Source organism: Thermobia domestica, chromosome 1 (assembly GCF_964235325.1).
Source record: "Thermobia domestica chromosome 1, izTheDome1.hap1.1, whole genome shotgun sequence".
Classification (NCBI taxonomy): Eukaryota; Metazoa; Arthropoda; class Insecta; order Zygentoma; family Lepismatidae; genus Thermobia; species Thermobia domestica.
The window spans coordinates 277110628-277131370 of record NC_137454.1 but is presented as its reverse complement, the minus strand read 5'-3'; the positions used below and the strand labels follow the sequence as shown (position 1 = coordinate 277131370).

Sequence of the window (20743 nt, the reverse complement as noted above, 5' to 3'; positions counted from 1 at the left end):
AATAAAGATAATAGGTAGTAAGAACAGGTGGGGATAAGGTGAAAACTAACGAATTTACATTAAATGGACCAGAACCGTGAAATCTATGAAGAATAGAGAGAAATAACTGGCGATATTGTTGGTATAGAGGACAAGAGAAAGTGAGATGATTGATGGAGCCACTATCGAGACCACAGTTACAAAGTGGAGTAATGCGTTTTCGGAGAAGATATAAACGTTGGGGACTATACGGAAAGTGAAGTCTGTTATGGAGCAAAAAATGGAGGTAGGAGGGAGAGAAAGTATGTTGAATGAACCAAGATGGAGAGCGGAGAGAAGAAGAATTGTGCCAGTACCAACGTGCCATTCTACATGAGGCATTATAAGCAGTCCACCGTTGATAATGAAGTGTAGTAAGTCGTGGAAAAAGGTCAATAGGCGAGACTGAAAGATCTATGGGAGTGTCGTGCAGGGCTCCGAAACGGGCTGCGGCTGGAGAATTTCCGAGGATGCCTACATGACCTTTGGACCAAATTAACAACTCGTATAGTTGAGGGAAGTCCGACGGTATAGAAGAAGACGAATTTCATAAAGAATCTAGGAGGATTTCGAAGTACAGGGGATAATTGTAGAGATTGCAGGAGATATTTAGAGTCAGTGGCGATATGGGTAGTTGGATACTCATTCTGAAGAGAATGAAGAAGAGTCGCAAACAAGGCATTAGCTTCACTGAGAATGGTAGTGACATAATGGGGCAGTTTAAAGCTGAAACATTGCTGAAGAGAGGAATCGCAAAAGGCTGATCCCAAATGTAAGCGCTGGCCAGAACCGTCGCAGTAAAAATGCATACTGTGCTGATGGAGAGGAGGAATGGATGAGGAGAAACAATGTTGGTAAGAGACAGGAATAAAAAGGTAGGCGGGAGAGTATTGGGGAAAATGATAGAAAAAGATTTGGGACTGAATAGTCATGCAAGTAGCAAGGGATTGTATACCTGCGCTGGATGTGTAACAGATGTGGTGCAAGGTCTAGGTAACTGGTGAATATGAAAGGGAGAGATGCGAGATATAGAGTATGTTTGCGGCCTGTATGAAGGTGTCGGAGCAGAGTGAGCTTAGGGAGGAGAGATGATCGGGTAAATTGGAAACGTTGAAGACAGAATTTGTCTGAGAGGTGTTTCAGCTGAATTGCTAAAGGTGGACCTCGGGTCTGAGAATAAAGCGCAGTAGCAGCAGTGGTGGAAGGAAAGCTAAGGGTACGGCAGAGCGTATGATATTGAAGGGATTGGAATTTTTGAAAGACCCTAGAAGGAGAAGGGGAAAAACACCATACGTTAAAATAGGTGAGTAAACCTGTTTATATAACAGGAGGAGGGCATGGAAACATGTAGACCAAGTGGAAGTGGAAACAGAGCGAATTAAACGTAAGAGGAATGATTTTTTTTATGTAGAAGCTGATAATGGAAGGTCCAACGTAAAGAAGAGTCTAAGACGATTCCGAGGTATTTCAGAGGGAGGGTGAGGAAGGGTAATACCAGTAAATGTAAGGGAGGGTTGTTGCGGGAGTGCGTTTGCGGGTAAAAACGAGGAAGGAAGTTTTGTTCCAGTTTATTCTTAAGCCATGTTTGGAATACCAGGTGGAGAATGTGGTGAGAGCTGAAATGAGTTGGGGAATAGCAAGTCGAGGGGAGGTAGAAATAATATAGAAGGTTAAATCATCACAATAGGAAAGAACCCGTACAGTGTTACTGGTTTGGCGAAGAATAGGTTCCAGAAAGAGATTGAACAAAAGAGGAGATTATAAAGAACCTTGAGGAAGAACTAGGGAAGTGGTGAGGACCCTCAGAGAGTTGGGAATCGAGGCGAAGATACAAAGTACGTTGGACCAGAAGGCTGTAGATAATACCGAGATATTTCGAAGGGACGCCTTGTTGCCACAGTATCTATGAGCTCATAAAGGGGAACAGAGTCATAAGCCTGAGAAAGGTCAATGAATACCGGAAAAACAAAAATGGTACGGGGAAAAGCAAGCCAAATATCGGGGATAAGAACTGACAGTCGGAAACCCTGGGACCAAGTCGGCAACCGTATTGTTGTGTGTAAAATAAAAGGTGGTGTTCAGAGAGCTATTGGAGACGTTGTTTCAGATGTTCGAAGACCTTTAAAAGACATGAAGAGAGGGCAATAGGGTGGTAATGTTCAGCGGTACCAGGTTGTTTTGTGGGTTTGGGGACGGGAATAATAAGGTAGTCTTTCCACGGAGGGGGAATTCGTTCAGAAGACCATTCAGTAATATATAAGGTGGGTAAGAATTGCTAGTACAGTGGAGGAAGATGTTGTGTTGTCGGTAATGTATGTCATCTTTGCCAGATGAAGAGTTGGGTAGACGGGATAAGATGAGATTTCAGACATGGTGAAAGGAAGATGGATAGGGGTGGATGGATCTGGAGGATAAAGAGAAGAGAGCCAGAGAGGAGGGAAGAAGGACGTGGATGGGGCTAATTGGGAATAAAATTGATGGAGCCAGGGAGAGGAATAGATTCACCAGAGGGAGAACGACACATCTTGTTACGATGGGACAGGTAAAATTTCCAAATGGAGGAAAAAGAGGAACCATAACTTAGGGTTGAACAAAATTGTTGCCAGGCATTATTACAGCGGGCTTGTTGAAGAATACGGGTCGTGGTAGCTTGGGTTTGTTGATATACCAGGAAATTGGAATAAGAGCGATTTGCAAGGTATGTTTTAAGGGCTTGACGCTGTCGGCAAATCCATTGCTGACATTCCGTAGTCCACCATTTAGTATAAGGAGAATGGACAAGTGAGGAACGAATTAAGGGAGAGGGATGAAGGTTGGAGTGTGATACTGCCTGGGAAAGGCGAGAACATAAAGCAGGTGAAGATGCAAAGGATCGCGGGACGAGGGAGGGGGAGAGAAATGATCAAAGCAGGAAGAATAAAGGGACCAATCGAGGTTAGTAGAATATGGGCGACCTGTAGGGGATAAGGAAGAAAAGGGAACAGAAGTAGAGTTATATAAAATGATGGGGGAGTGATAATTGCCGTAGGGGTCGGAAGAAACAGTCTATGTAAGGTGGCTAGAGTAAGCAGAACAAAAGGTAAGATCTTGGAGCGGTAGGAAGTTCGCGGGGACGGGGAAGACGTATAGGAGTGCCAGTATCCAGAAGAGTACAGGGTAACGTGGGAAGTAAGTGATACAGGGCAGAGCCAGCTGGGTTTGAAAAGGGTTACTATTTACGTCACCGCCTACAATCAAAGGAGGGGAAAGGAAATTAAAAAGATAGAGCCAGAGACGATCAGGAAGGTGAACGTGAGGGGGAAATATAATGGTTAACCAGGTTGAGACAGTGAACGGTGACCAAATGGCATTGAACTTCTGGGTATTGGATGAAAGGAGGGTGTAAAACGTAAGGTAAAGTGTTACGAATGCCGAGAGAAAGTTCCCCTCGATCGTCTGGGCGAACATCATGAAGCCAATGGTAGAAGAGTTGTTAAAGCAGTGGGAATCTGTAAACCAGGTTTCTTGGAATAGGAGAAAAGACTGCTGAAATAAAGATATGAGGTAGTGTAAGGCATACATTTTACTGTGAAAAATCCTCGTGTTCCATTGTAAGAGATTGGAAAAGAGTGTACCAGATGATGTTATAGTGAATGTGATTGTAATAGCTTGAGGACGGTGATTCAGGATTTATAGTCGGGAGGAGAAAATTTATGTTGAGATTTTTCTAAAATATACAGGATAAAAGAAACAGCGGAGGAAGAAGAAAGTTTAGGATCTAGCACATGTGACTGTTTCTTAAAAGCTGTGACGGTGCTGGGAAGGGGAGAAAATGCTAAAGGGGTCGTTCAGTTAGAAGAGATCGGGGCCGGGCAGAAATACAAGACGAAGAGTGAGGACTAAGAGAGCGTTTTTTTCTAACACCGCAAGGAGAGGAAGGAGAATGAGAACTGGAAGGCCGAGAGATAGCAACTGAATATGAAAAGGAAGCAGAGGTAGGGATAGAGGACAGAGTAAAGCTAGAAATGGCGAGAGACGACGAAGTAGAATGGGGAGGTGGATCTCCCTTTAAGGAACGTTGTGCAGGGGTCGTGGTCAAATAGCGTCGTTTAGCATCGGTATAGCATAGATGTTCTGTAGCCATCAGGGTATTAATTTGAATTGTATGAGGCGTCCAGGACACTGAGGGAAGGTAGTCACGTGGTCACCTCACGGCGCTTGCAGTTGGAAGGTGCAGAGCAGTAAGAAGAAGGCTGGCCGGGTAGGCCGCACGTGACACAAGATTGTTTACCACGGCAGGCCTGCTTAAAATGGCCGTAAAATAGGCAGTTAGTACATTGCTTTAGTGGGGGGATATATGTTTCAACGGGAAGGTGAAAATAGAAAGGGGTGGAATGGGAGGGGAGAGTATTGGCATCGAAAGTAACTACGATTGTTCCAGTGGGGATGCAAGAGGATGTAGAATCCGTAACAGAAGGGTGAGAGTGGGATTTTGGAGGAAAAGAAGAGTCAGATGTAGGGGGAACAGAAGAATCATCAGAGGAAGAACGTTTACGAAACATGTGACGAACATGTAAAATTGGAGCGCTACATCGCAACGCAGTGATGAATTCATCGTCCGTTAAGGATCGACTCGTCGTAGTATACCCTGACAAGAAACGGCGTAGTTCCGAATATAAGCACGCCAATTATGTGCCATCAATAAAGGATGTTGAAGGAAATCGTTGGCAGCTTGGCCAGTACGAAAAAAAAAACTTTAAGCCCTGAGGGCCAAGAGTACGAATATCAGTTACATCTGTTAGATTATTATTGTATATTTCCGGAAAACGGAAGATGAAAATTTTCCGGAAAAACGGAAGGCGAAAATTTTTGTGGAAAATGAAAATGTTCAGTTGAAATAGTGACATTGATCGTCTTACAGTAAGAAAAATAACGAAAAATGCTACGCGAAAACAAGTAAATGAGGCAATGCTCTTCAACATTTAGTGCTATAGAAACGCAACTCAAACTTAACAGTTGATATGGGAGGAAAGGTCGAGTAAATCAGCGACGAAACATTTCTTCCTGCTACATCTATGTGTACACTTCCTTAGTCACGTACTTTTTCTGTTTACGTGAGGGCTTGCGGATCATTCGTTTGCACCGGAAAATTCCGATCATGCGTATGTTTCGGGGAATCCCCGATTATGCGCGTGCCTGAGGGCAGACGCGTGGCAGTAAAGAGAGCTGGCAGTGTGTCATTAGTTCAACTGGTATGTTTATATTCCAAGCATTTCTAAATTGCTTATCAAGATCATGGTGATCTGTCAAGGTCACAGATCATGGGGGCCGGGGCAGCCCACTCAAAGTTCATGTGGACCCCGCATTGTAGTTATAAATATACAATATTTTGCACAATTTGAATTCAGTTTGTCTTAAAACCCTCATATATGCCTTCTGCATCTGAATGGATCCCCAAAGTTACAAAGAAATCGGCGCCCTAGATTCTATAGAATCCACACGCAGTAGTATTGGCGGGAGTACACTACGTGTTCCAACTGAGCTCAGGCGTTAGAACATCGGATTAATATTGAGAAGACCAATGTTCGATTCCTACCGTCCCTACTGTTTTTTCTGTAACTTTATTACTCAGTTACATCCGACCTGTGCCCTAGACTTTTTAACCCGTAAGATAAATTCAGTTCTACTGATGTAATTCAATTTTACACTGTACCCTAGTGTTACCATCATGCAACTATAAGCGTCACGAATTTCAAATATCGGTACAATTGACCATACATACCATTCTATGTGGCACTACTTGAAACTAGTGCCAACTATTCATATAATGATCTATTCCACATAATAATCTAGGTGCTGCTACCTCTATATCTAGGATTATCGCTTCACCTGGCGCAAGCTCAAATGCATCTGAAGTAACAGAAAGATCCCAGAAAAAATGTTTTACAAATAAGGGAACATAGCAGTTACAACCGCCACCAGGTTATAGTATTATTTTTTGTGGACACTCTGTATATTTCGTATGGACAGTGATTATTATTTTCGATTTGTACTTTATTCTGCGACGCATATAAGTTCTTTCTTCGGTGGGAATTGCTTCATTCCCACACAATTGGACAAAGAAGTCTTTCATCGCTTTTTCATATATATATTTAAAACATTGCTTTTGGTGAGAACGTTTCAGTTAGTGACGAACCATTTCAGTGTTTCTCCCTGACTTATTGTATGCACAGTATATATTCTATAGTTATTGGGAACTGAATTAAGTGTTTTCTTTAATCGCTTATGGAAATATTGCAGTAGTTTAGAGAAATACGGGCTGACCAGATGTTCCAGTGACCAAAGTGGCACCAACTGAATTGTCTCGCAGCTCGTTATCTGTACTTTCTCACGCCAGAGTTATCGCCGTGTCTAGTGCATTATAGGCAGTTGACTAAAATTAACATTTTTTTTTCGTATTCTGTTTGTATGTGCATACAGGTGAGTTAACTGAGTGAATTTTGAAATGAACTGCCAACCCTCTTTAATCGACCACTTCAGCCCTTATCTTCAGCTTTGGTGCTCAGGGAGTTTGACTCCGGTACTGTATGTAGCCACCACGCACGTTGCGTTGGGAATCAAGTATTAATTTGTGTTAAGGGGCGTAAACTATTAGCCGGCGAAGGACGTTTTCTTACGGCTAGCCCCCAACTAGTGAAGTCCCAGGTCCGCAGACCTTGTGCGTACATGTCAGTTATATACGCGTCCTCCAACATCAGCATTCTACTTTGGAGAATTTCTTGTTTAATTTGCTAAAGACTCATCTTTACGCTTCAGGATTGTTTGCCACAGCAACTGGATTCATCGTGAGATTGTCCCAACAACTTTTCCCCAGTGCTAATTCCCCAAGTGCGTCAATGGTGTGAGAGAAGCATTTGCAGTGAAATCTGAATTATAATCTCATATATGTATATAAAGAGCTACATTGCATAAAAAGGCAAAGTGTGATTTTAGTGATGAAAATCATTATACATATTCTGTGTTCAGTGTTGTGTTACTTCCTCTTCGTTACTTTTTTTTAACATAATAGAATTCTAATAAATAAGTATAGTGTTATTTAATCTAGTGTGTTTTCGTTGTTTGTATGAGTGATGTTTGTGTGCGTTATGGTCTGAATGACCGTCTGATCGTTTGTGAGGTTTTCGAGACGAGACACCCGAACCTCTCGGCGCCTAATGCTCATCTCATCATTGAGACCGACGAGCGATTTGGGAACAATTTGTAACTCTTCTTAAAGAGGTCCTTCGTCCTGTCTAGGTAAGTTCCAGTCTCAGGAGAATAGTTATCGGTAGGACCACGAACCACGAACAGCGACCAGGTTACACGGATTGGTTACAAATAAATGTTCACCCAAACAGAGACCTCGAACTGGAATGGTTATACAGTACGTAAAAAACAGAAAAGAATTCTGTCTTATCTCAGAGACCCTAAACCTTGTTCTTCCGCAAGAGCAGAGCTGCTTGACAGTAAAATAAGTAATATGATACCAAAGGATCTTCTACCTATGCCTTTCGTTGAAGCAGTTTGGTTTCTTGAATTTGTGAATGAAATAGAACCAAGGTATCAGTCACCATCCAGGCAAACTGTGACTCGCCGTATTGAGGCCTTTTTTTCTAAGGAGACGTGTGACTGCGGAATCGATTGATTTGACAACAGATAGCTGGGCTTCGCAGGCTACGGAATGTTATATTGCAACCACAGCCCACTATATGCTTCCATCTAAGTTCAATAAGTTCAGTCCTTCAAATAATTGAAATAGAAGTGAGGCACACAAGAGTAAACCTAACTCAGCACTTAGCACATGTTGCAGAATAGTGGAACATTTCAGAAAAAAATGCAATTGTCTATGACAATGCTAGTAATATCACAAGTGCGGTACGAGAACTTCCGTATGCAAGCATATGTTGTTTTGCTCAGACCCTACAACTCTCTATAAATAAGGGTCTTGCAATAGAAAAAATCGAGAAAATGCTAAGTGTTGCTAGTCGGATTGCTTCCCGGTTTAACCCTTATCCGGGCAACCGGGGCCTCCCAGGTTCAGTAGCTTCATTTTTCTAAAATTTCTCAATAACCATACATGTTTCGAAGACATAAAATACTGAATTCTTCTATCTTTCGTCGAAGTTAAAATCATGAACATATCGAGTTGGTAAAGCTAATGATTTTTTTAAAAAAATTTGAAAATCTTTTCCTGACGTAACCGGGCAACCGGGGCCTAGGAGGCACCGTATAATATTAGTGAAATTCCTGTCAAATATTAGATCAAATTGTCACATAATTATATATTGAACACATGACTATTTTTTTTTCTTTTGGCTCAGGCCCGTCTTTCAGATCCGGCATCTGAAACTTTTGACCGGAACGGGTTATCATCATTGCCATTTATTTATTTTCTTATCTTTATTGGGTATCCATGTTTGAAAGAAAAAAGGTGAAAAGGAAAAGGGAAAAAGGAAAGAACAAAAAAAAACACAGCACAAGAACAAAACAAACAAAAAACAAAGAACAACAAGAATAAACTATGAGAAAAAAAATAACAACAATTTTCTTGCAAAGTGCTACTCAGCTTAAATCTATCTGCACATATCCTGAACTATACTACTTAGTATTTCAATTCCTGATCCAACAACTGTAATAGTATGGAATACGATATAAAATACTTAAATAATACATTCTATTGTTATTAATTCTTATCTACTTATCTATCTATATTATCTAACTAATCTACTCTTCTATTTTGCTGTTATTTGTTTATTTTTATATATTATTTCCCTATAGTTCTTAACCATTTAATTCCTACTGATTGATTTCTTTTCTTAATTATTAAGATTTTTTTTGAAGATTATAGTCTTATTATGTTTTTTAGTTACCTAGTTTCTAATTTTTATTTAAAAAAATGTAATTATGGTTTCCTATTCTTGTTTAATGGTTTATTATATTATTTATTATCATGTATTAATACATTTATTAATTAGGCTACTATTTATCCTTTTTCCCTCTTGTTATTCCACATGAGTGTTTAATGATGTTGTTTAATTAATTTTATATTTACTTTATTAATTATTTAATTTTTTTTATTTTTTTTTTATTATTTAGTTAAGTTTTATTTAATAATATGTTGCTTCATCTTCTTTCTTCGGTTTTCACCGTATGACAGTGGTTCCTCTCCCGTATGCTGTATGATTATTTATCAAACTGCACTTCTCTTCACTTTTCACAGCAAAACAGATCACTATGGTTTTTCACTGTATGATTGGTTCTCTCCTGTGGTCACGGAACACATTTACACTAACATTTCACTTCACTAATAACTTCCACTCTTATATGACATAAATTTAATAGTTATTCATGTAGTGTTCTGTGAGTGTTCTCAGTTTCGTGTCCATGCCATATCACAGTCCTGTATGTGCTGACTTGAGGTCCAGGACCCACTCAGAGCACTTAGTGTGGATCCTGGTCCGTTGTGTCCTTCCGCCCGCACACCCAGGCTGGGACCGTCATTTCGGCCGAGATCGACTGAAGCGGTCACTAAGTTCACTATCTCTGAGACACTCCTCTTCACTTATCGTCCATGACGCAATGAGGTACACCCAAAAACCCGAAAACCGAAAACCCGGAGACCACGAACACAAAAGCACACATGCGACGCACACACACAAGACCATACGCGTCCGGAGTTCCATCCGGTGTAAACCGGGGATGCGATGATCCACTCGCTCCTCTCCCCCGGGGGGCACGGAATACCAGTGCCATCCTGAAGATTTTCTTCGGTCCGGAAGATTTCATTCATTCAAAACACTCAAAGACACATCCACTCTAATTCTATTTACATTTATGCAATGCTTATTCGTTTTCATTGTAATAAGTTCTTCTTCTTATTTCAGAATAGCTGTTTGCTATTCGCTTTAAGATGTTAAAATCATTTTCGTTTTCGATTATTTGTATTAGATTTTTACGTCTGATATTTTCCCTCTCTGGTATTACATCTTCTGTCAGAGGGCACCAAAAGATGTGGTGCTCTGGTGTTCCAATTTCGCCGCATTCACAAATTGTATTTTCTTTGGCCTTTATTCTATACAGGTAAGTTTCATAGGGGCCGTGCCCACTTAGAAAGTGAATGACACCTGGACTTGGATCTAGATGTTTTAACTTTTTCCTTTTATTAATTGTTGGAATAATATCCCATAATCTTCTTGATTTGTTTGAGTTTGTCCATTCTAAGTTCCATATTTCTTCTATAGTTTCTTCGATCTCCTTCTTTGTTGTTACTGCCTTGCCAAGAAGATCTATTAGCTTTTCGTTTTCTTTCTTTTTTAGCCAGTAGAATGCTGCTCTTTGTAGTATTACCAGATGTAGTGTTTTTATATGTAGTAGTATACATAATGCTTCATTTGGCACTGTGTTAAAGGCTCCACTTAGTCTTATAAGTAAATTTCTTTGAGGTCTATTTATGGAATCTCTAATTTTTTTGTTCTCGAAAATTCGATGTACCCATAGACTTGAAGCGTATGCCATAGTCGCACATAGTATTGTATCATGGTATAGCTTTAATTTATTTGGTAACTTGTATGTATTTTTGCCAGTTGTCATTAGTTTGTTGGCAATTTTATTACTTTTTTCAACTATATATTGTACATGTTTCTCAAAGTTTAAATTTTCATCTATTGTTACGCCTAAGTATTTAAATTCTGTTACTCTTTTTATTTTTTGATTTAATATTTTTATTTGTGGTTCCCTAGTTAATTTGGTTCCAAAAAGCATAAACTTAGTTTTTTTCGCTGATAGCTTTAATTTATTTTCAGAGCACCAGTTATATAGACTTTCCACTACTTGGTTAGTTTTTGTTTCTATTTCTCTTCTGGAATTTGCCGAGGTTATTATTACAATATCATCAGCAAAGGCTATGATTCTATCTATTGACTCATTCTTTGCCATTTTCTCCAGGCAAGGCTGTAGTTGTATATCCCACATCAGGGGTCCCAAGATTGAACCTTGTGGACAGCCCTTTTCATTTTGTATTTCTTTATCTCCCATTTCTGTTTGTATAACTATTTTTCTGTGTTGGAAATAATCTTTTATTACGTTTGCAGATATTGTGGAAGCCTTAATTTCTTCAAATTCTCTAATAACGCTGGTATCCATAGATTATCGAATGCTCCCTCAATGTCAACAAACAACGCTAGAGCATATTTCTTTTGGTAGCTACTATTTTGTATTTGTTCTTTAAAAACATTCAGTGCATCCTTAGTCGATCTTCCCGCTCTAAAACCATATTGTAGGGTGTCATTCTGTGTATTTCTATACTTGTTTATCCTATTAGCTATAACTCTCTCATAAATTTTGCTTATGTTCTTTAGTAAACATATTGGTCTGTAGGCACCAATTTCTAAGGGGTCTCTGTCCAGGCTCTTAAGTAGTATAATTAACTTCGAAATTTTCCATTCATTTGGGAATGTTTGTTTCTTTAACAATATGCTGTAAAGTCTTGTTAAGTAAGGGACCCATATATCTTTATTCCTTTTATATATTTCATTTGTTATTTCATCGAGGCCTGGGGCCTTACCTGTTTTTAGTTTCTTTATAATTTTTTTCTACTTCATCATTTGATACCAATTTGGAGTCGTCCACATCTACTACTGTTGCTTCTCTTGCATGATTTATTCTTAGCTGCATCTGTCCCATTGTATCATCTTCCACCGTATCCTTAGGAAAAAATTTCTGCATTAATTTGTCTAGTGTTTCTTCTCTTGTTTTTGTATACGTTCCATCTGCATTTTTAATTGTGCATAATGTTGTAGGATTAATCTTTTGCATAATAACACATGACTATTGTAACCTTTAGTCGGAACAGTATGCGGCAACAGACATTGAATTTTGAGTCTTCTGCACTTAAAATATATACTGGGCCTGACAGGCCCCGGTTGCCCGTTTACGTTACAAAAATGTCTGGACCGGATTTGCTATTCTGTTTGGCGGCTTACAAAAGCGTGACACGAAGTTTCGCTAATTGACAAAAATATATACCGGTACATTCTAGACTAGTCTAAACAGTAAGTGACAATACGCATTGATTTTGTGTATTCTGCACTTAAAATATATACTGGGCCTCACAGGCCCCGGTTGCCCGTTTACGTTACAAAAATGTCTTGCCCGGATAAGGGTTAAACATAGTAGGTTAGCAACGTCAGTACTGGAAAAACAGTAAAGGTTATTAGGATTGGCAGAATATTCCCTTACACAGCAAGTCAAAACTCGGTGGAAGAGCATACATGGAATGCGTGAGAGACTGATAGAACAAAGAAGAGTTCTGAACAATGAATTATGAGATAGAAATGTAACAAAGGCGTCAGATTGCAAGAAGTTTAACCCTTTAAGTATTTCCACTTTCTGAGGTTAGATTTTCACTCAAACAGCTACTGCTTCCTTACTATTTATCGAAGGATCATGGTTCATACCTCATTTTTCTCACGATAGAGCATACTTACCAACGGTACCACGTGTCCGTATCATAAACCTTAACCGGAAACATAGGGAAAAATGGATTTAAAAATAAATAAATAAATAAAATCACTCCTTCGTACCTCTTGCGCTCCTCGGGCCCGGCCCCGGTTTCACATAGGGATCTAAAAAAATTGATAAATACCAAAGGTACACACAATCCTTATGCAAAGTTTCAATCTGAAATCTTGAAAACTAAAGGCGTGTAAAAATTTTGAAATTTGTCTTGAGAAAAGAAGTCACGCTCCTTCACCCCACTTGGCACCACCAAGTTGACCATCCGGTTCCAAAAGACATCTGCGGTGTTCTTTGGTCCATCCTCGACTTGAAAAATAATAAAAAAAAATCCCAGCTTAAATACCTGTTATAGAACCTAAATAAGCGGTCAAAGACGATAGTACGCCATGGTATATAAATATACCAGAACTCTTAAAAAGGTTAAACTTCCTACAGATTAGGGATGACCACATTTTCACGGAAAGCGGAATATAATTCTTCCGGAAACTGGAAAATTAGAAAGGAAAGACGGAAAATCTTCCGAAAAAACGGAAACGGAATTTTTTCCGGAAAAACGGAAGACGGATTTTTTCCGGAAAATCGGAAGACGGAAAATTTTCCGGAAAAACGGAACAGGAGAATTTTCCGGAAAAGCGCAAGACGAAAAATTTTGCGGAAAAACGGAAATGGAAAATTTTCCGGAAAACAGAAGACGGAAAATTTTGCGGAAAAACGGAAACGGAGCATTTTCCGGAAAATCAGAACACGGAAATTTTTCCGGAAAAACGGAAAATGTGATTTCCGGAAATGGCCATCCCTAGTTTGAATGTGTAGAAACACAGAGACATACAACCGCCCGCAGTTCGCCGTAATTATATGACTACTGAAAAGGTTTAAAGAAAGGTAGGTAGAATTGTTGTTGTATCATGTTGTATGAACGAAAGAGCAGAGCGGCAGGAAAAAATTAAAATCAAAGTTCACTGTGTAGCGTTTTAACTGAGTTGATGTGTAAGAGAGAGAGAGAGAGAGAGAGAGAGAGAGAGAGAGAGAGAGAGAGAGAGAGAGAGAGAGAGGAGGAAGTGAGAGAGATAAAGACAATTCCCTAACTGGGAAACGCTCAGGAATGATAATACCTTACGGAAGGCCTTTTTAATGTATTTGATACACGGACACAGTGACAGTTGAATAGAGTTTACAATACGCAGAGAAAAATTATTAGTGTTATAACTTCGTATAGTAAAAACACAACAGAACAATCATTTGATGTTATATGAGTGCGTTTTGCCTTTGCAACTGCTGGGAGTACATTATTTTGGGAAAAAGGTTCACTATCGCAGAAACAAACGCAATTTGGCTCACTCCTGGTGCGGGGTGTTCCCTGGTTCGATTACCGGCTAAGTAAGTTTTTCCTCGACAACATCGTGGTCGTTGGTTTTCTCGAGGTATTCTCGTTTCCTCCCAGATTTTCATTACATGATTGGGAAAAGATTCGTCATCGCAGAAGCAAAGGAAAATTTGGCACGCCTCAGGTGCTGGAGTCCCCTAATTCGATTCCTTGCTAAAAAGTTTGTGGTGAACAACATCCTGCTTGTGGGTTTTCTCGATGTACTCTCGTTTCCTCCCATGTTCTCATTGCATGAAGGGTAAGAGGTTCATCATCGCAGAAGCAAAAGAATTTTGCACATAATTAACATTAAAGAAATAATCTTTACTTAGTAGTCATAGTTAATGCAGAAGTACTCACACACGTACGCAACTGCAGAATTGGGTGTATATGAGTTTGGGGAAAAAAAGTTTGTTACCGAAGAAAAACAGGGATAACAAAGTCATATTACACATTCAAAAATTAATCTTTCTTACAAGGGACATGTTTCGGTACGAACGCGAGGATCAACGTAAAGCTTGGTAGATATATACAGGACTAAAAACTGACCACTGTATGGTGTGTCATTCCCGTGTAAAACACGTTTTTCGCCGACAGCGCCACCTACCCTTCGAAACACTAGCAGTCAGATTCCACGTTATAGGTGGTGAGTGAAGATCAGTCAGGTGCGTCAGTGTGTGGTAGTAAGCTCGAATTAGTGTTAGGTGTGATAGTCAGTGTGGAAAAAATGGGGCGGGCTGCTGGCATTAACCCCCTTCATGTAGTTGAACTGTTAAAAGACGAACTAAAGCACAGATTTAAGGATCAAGCGTCAGTTGGAGCGGACGATGAGTCATTTGCGACATTTTGGTGCACTTTAATTATCAATGAGTACGAAAATAAATTAGAAATGATACACACATCGACTCTCGACAGAGATGATAAAGAAAATGGAGGGTATACGCGGGTATACGGCATATACCTATCTCTAATTTTTTGGAAACTTTCGTATAGCCACCTAAAATTTAGGAAGTACGAAGGTATACGCTACATTCGATCAATAGTACACTCACTTCATTGGAAGAAACAACAACTGCTTTTCATGTACTTTTCAAAACAAAAATATCTCACTAAACAGCTCGTCGTCAGACTGTAACCGCGAATCATGTATAAATTCTTTTAAAATATTTGCGTTTTCGGGGTGTGGGAATCAAATTTTCTGAAAATCGCTTCTATAATGTAAAACAGCGCTCAGAATGCGCAGTGATTTTTCCTCAAGATGTCACATGCGTTGTCCCTACCTTCCAAATTCCAAATTCAATTCAAAGTCTATGGATTGGATACAATTTGAGCAAGGCAATATGAAAAAAAGTTCCTTTCTAATCGCGGAAGGAGGTTCCGAAAAAATGTGGTCTTTACTTTAAGAGTTAAGAGGAAATTAAATGAATGTGCATCCGCCAAGAAATCGTTGGCCTCCACAAATATAACAAAACATATGACCTATCGTCCGTCTAGTTTGAAGCATTCACCGTCGTTCCCAATACTACCAAATACAATACCAAATACCGCGAACCTCGGATTAGTACTGTTCATTTGTAGCCGCAGTTGACATCAAAGAAAGGAGCGATTAATTTCGATAAATACTCAGCAGCTAGTACTAATAGTAGTTTTTCCGCAACCTACTGAACAAAAAAAGGGACGGGGTAAAAATATTTTTCTTCGTTATTTCGTTTTCTTTCATAAAAAAGAAAATTGAAGAAAATTTGTTAACAGGAAGGGGTAGAAAACAAAAGTTAGGAAAGACTTGTAGCGTATGAACATGTCACACCAATCTTTATTCATTTCGATACAGCCGTCACTTCGAAAATATTTAATTAGTAGTGTTTAGCCCTTTGGGAATTTATGGTACGAATCGGTACCATGGAACAGTGTTGTGTTTAAACGCTTATTAAGCTCATATAACACTAATGAACCCGGGGTTTTTATTGGTCAAGTCAAGCATCAACCAAAGAGCACTCCAAATGCGTTTTGGAACCGGATGGTAACCTTGGCGGTGCCAAGTGGGGGCATAGGAGTGAGGAAAAAATTTTAAAAAACTTAGTTTTCCACATATCAACATTAAAATTTTGCATATGGATTGTGTGCACCTTTGAATATTTCTTTCTCTTTTTTGTTTTGTTTTTTTGATACCGTCAAATGGGGTGAATAGAAACACATTTTTGGCTATATGAGAATATAAGTCTGGTAATGTTAAAGATTTCGCGTATCAGATTATTCCAAAAGAAAGGTCTTAATATGCTAATGAATTTCAGTAAACGTCATATTAATTTATCAACTCCACTTTTCTTCACCTTGATTTTTCTTAATGTTTCTATTCACCCCTACCCATGGGGTGAATAGAAACAATTACTTTATTTTCATTGTTGTTTCTTTTATACTATTGGAAAGGTAAAAAAGAAACAGCGTATTTGTTGAAACGAACTATTTATTTGATACCTGCAAGATATTAGTTCAATAGGACCAGTATTACATAAGTTACAAACTTATAAAACAATACAATGCACAATATAGGTATAAACGACCATATAGTTTTGATGATATTTGAATAAGATTTAAACCACTGAAATCATCAGGGAAACTTATCATGAGTTGAGTTGATTTTGAGGTTTACGTCCCGTTCAGCAGCGAGGCTATATGAGACGTGGACCTACTGATTAACGTAGAATCAGAACTACATGAGTTCCCGCCGGGAATCGAACCCGGGTCTCCCACGCCAAAGGCGCGTACGCTAACCGCTTAGCCACGAAGGGGCCCGAAAGTTATCATATACTTAAAGCGTGCTGACGAACTCCTAATAAAACCCAACAGTTTCGTTCTGAAAATTTCATTGTTTATGTGCTCTCTTATAAAATACTCCCACATATGCATCATGTTCCCATTTTCGCACTTGGGTGCTGAATAGTCTCATCGAGTTTTAGCTTCTCATTTTACCACAGCAAAATCACCAGCTTTAGAAAACCATCATATAGTTCGTGATCGTCTGGAATGTTGTCTTCTGGAGTGTTGTCTTTCTCCTCTTCCGACAATACAAATGTAGGTTGAGTTTCGTTGTGATTTGATGAAAATGTATCATTTTCAGAAAACAAACCAAAACTCTTACCAGAAACATCTATTCGTACTCTCTTCTTCCCTTATTTAATTTTTTCATCTTCTCTCATGCTCCTGAGAAGATCCATAAGGGAACGGTTTACAGTCTGAGATGACTTTTGCTGTTCTGTTTCTTCTCGTTCATTGTCTTTTTTTTTTTTTTTTGTTTTGTTTTTTGGCAACATCCTCAGTATTTGGTCTCGACAAAGGGGAAAAATTCCACACTTTTCAAATCTAGCCCTGATATTTTCCTCCTTCAGTTTCACACTTTTTTTTTTTCAGAAGACTTGGAAATTTGTTCTTAGAGATGGTTGATACATTCCTATCAGGTCCTTTTTTCTGCTCCTCAAGAATTTTCTACTCCTTGAGGAATTTCAAGAATTTCCCAAGAAGTGTTTCTATTCACCCCACTAATTAAAAATCATAACAATAACCCAGTAAAGTTAAATTTTGATTAAAAATAATTTACAAAAGGAAAACTTTTACTATGAACGTCAGTAAATGAAACAACAAACTACAAAATAGGCATATGTTCAAATGCAACAAATATGAAAATGTCATACTTACCAAGAAAGTTTAAGGAGCGCTAAAATACCGTGTAAGATTTCAGTAACACATTAATGCTACTGCCGTCTACCTCAGTGTTCCCAACTCAGTAAAACATTTTGTCTCTGCCCTGGACACTTTAGCCGTATAAGACTATGTTAAGATAGTTCAGTTTTCTTGATTAATTTATCGTCCAGATAAATCCAAAACTAATCTGGGAGTTTTGTTTCTATTCACCCCCATGTTTCTATTCACCCCATTTAACGGTACCTACCTGAACCCGGTTCTTTTAGGAGGGGAGCATTTTTTAACTTTATCTATTTTATCTTTTTTCCCAGGGTGCGTATTTATTTTATTTATTTAACAGTCACCAGATACAGCTCAGAGGCCATTTTATACTGCATATCTCACAATAACAACAATAATAGAAAGGATTTGGGAAGGTATCGGCCAGGGCCTATTTAGTAGGTACTATCCCGGCATTTGCATGGTAGAACTGAGGAAAACTACAGTCAGGATGGTTGGCAGCGGGAATCGATCCCACGACCTCCGAATGCGAAGCCACGCTCTACCACTTCAGCTACTTCTCTCGGAAAGATTGTCGTTTGTGATTTTTTAAAATCACTCCTGACGGGAAACCTAAAGCTCGAATCGAAAGAAATTATTGGCCTAAAGTTTTAGGTGGGTATACCGATACTACTCGACTCTAACTTGGGCGCTGGTATCAGGGCTTAATCCAACCATAAATTGGCCTCGAAAATGTTGTCCAAGGTGCCTATTTGCTGTTTGGTTAAAGCGGCTCTTTTGAATCGCTTCTGATTAAAAAAAAACTAAACGTTTAATTTTTTTAAAAAAAAAAACTTATCGGACCAAGTTGCAAGCACGAAAAATATTCCACCATAAATTGGCATAGACCCGATGTGACTTCCCTCAAGAGCCCCTTTATATGAATTTGTTGAAGTTTAGCGTCAGTTTTCAACACCATGACTGTATGAAATATTATCCTACATTTTAAGGTGAATCCTGGAACCATCGTAATGCATCTAAAGCAGCAAAACAAAGCTCTGTGTCTGAAGATCACAACAAAGACTAGATTTGAACTTATGACAGTGGTATAACCTAAGTTTATTTCTGCTTTTCCGAGACATCTAAAATTCTAAGTTCTAGGTGTGGTAGTTCGTGAAAAATGCTTGTCTTCGTATTATTGTATTGTCTGTCTATTCTTTATACTTAGCTATTAACGCTTCAAGTCATTAATTATTTGCTCATTGGGACATAGCGGTCATTGTTTTAATTGAATAGTTGAGTGGCACAGTAGCCTAAGTACCAACAGCAATAAGCCCGGTATTAGTATTAATACGGATACTAATTTCGACATTATTGCTGTTGGTACTTAGGATAGAGGATCACTCAATCTATTAATTCTAAAACGGTCATGCGGCAACGAAACCAAAATTAAGCTTTTTTCTATTTTAATGCGATTATGATCCGACAGAAGAAAGCTAAATTCATTTTCCGAGCAAAAGAACAACAACTAAACACAATTTGGGAGAGAGAGAAAGAGAGAGGTTGTAATCTGCAGGACGGATGTTAAAATTCAAAATTTCCATCTTAAGTTACTCCAAATGTACTCAACATTTTATCACCAAACGAGATATGTGTATTTCTGTGTACATTAAATACATTCTTTGAAAGTGTCACAGTGATAGATAGGACCGAAGGAGTGACCAAGGTGGCGGAAACAATATTAGTCCAAGTCATTTTTTTCTTCTTATAGTTTTCAATCATACAAGTACAACCACTTCTAGAGCCTGAAAAGTACAACCACTCCTAGAGTCTGATCTACTTAACTCAGAGAGCTAAATAAGGTTTTAAATTAATCTATAACCTTATAGGCAATCTTTTTCTTTGATTGATTGACTGAAATGTATCTGGTTGATAGGTTAAGTGGTTCGGTAACTGTTCTCCAAAACATAGCTTTCCATTCAGATTTTTCTTGCTACTTCATATACATATCCTGCTTGTTATGCAACTGATACGCGCAGTGTGAGTTGCCTATAAGCAAGGATATTTCACCATAACTTTCTTATGAACTTTCAACTTTAAATCTTAATAGTGCAAAGCCTAAAAGTATTGAATAGCCTATATCTATATCTATATCTATCTATCTATCTATCTATCTATCTATATATATATATATATATATATATATATATATATATATATATATATATATAAATGTGTGTGTGTGTGGTTGTGTATGTGTGTGTGTGTGACAAGGTATGAAGCGTATACCCACCTAAAAATTAACATTACATCACTGTACACACCCTGTTTTACTCGCTAATGAAACAGAAAAAACAAGTGTTAAAACGTGATTATGACCCACCATTCTGTATTACTGAAGAAGGATTCTAAGATTGTCCATGATAAATGTTCATTACGAATCTATAAATAAATAAAAAAAGTATCATATCAGACGCGTTAAATGCTTTTTGGGAAAGTACCAAGGCCTATGCAATTTTTGTTCAGCTAGACTGATTAAAGTGTCATGTGAATGATGCTTATTCACATGCATCATTCACATGTATGTTTGTTTCTGTATTGTGTGAGTGTTTTTCTTTTCCTTTTTTTTCTGTTTCTGTTATTTGAAGTTCATAATTTAATTAATAAGAAAGTTCAAGAAGACAATTTACATAGAGAGGAAACGTAAATTGACTTGAAAGTTCTGTTGTGCTTTGTAAGTAATTTCAGAAGAAACGAAGTTTATTTTTACTTTGCCTCAAGTTTGTGAAACAGCAGAATGAATTATAGTGTGTCATATTTTATTAGAAACACAAAGATGAGTATTTTTCTCATCTTGCTATGTTTTATTTGGTAAGTATAACTGTAATATCATTTTCAAAATGCACTTTTGCATCAGATATGTTTCAGGTTATGTTTGTTTTAAATACGAAGAAATCCCAGTTGCTCGAAGAAATGCTGCATGAATTCTCGTAATGCTGCGCAGTCACGTTTATCATTGATGCGGCTTTTCGGACAGTTATTATCAACTTCAACATCAAAGCATGTCCAAGCGCCACTATTTTTTTATGACTCCTTGTTGCCTGTTACGAATAGTTTTTTTGCTTTGTTCTAAGTAGATAGTAAGCAGTT

At 38.4% G+C, this 20743-nt stretch overlaps 1 protein-coding gene across 5 annotated transcripts in view; it reads left to right on the top strand.

Moving 5' to 3' along the window:
• The window catches only part of LOC145661079 (heparan-alpha-glucosaminide N-acetyltransferase-like), a 643046-nt gene that overhangs the window by 243709 nt on the left and 378594 nt on the right, over window positions 1-20743 (top strand). The window lies entirely within an intron of this gene.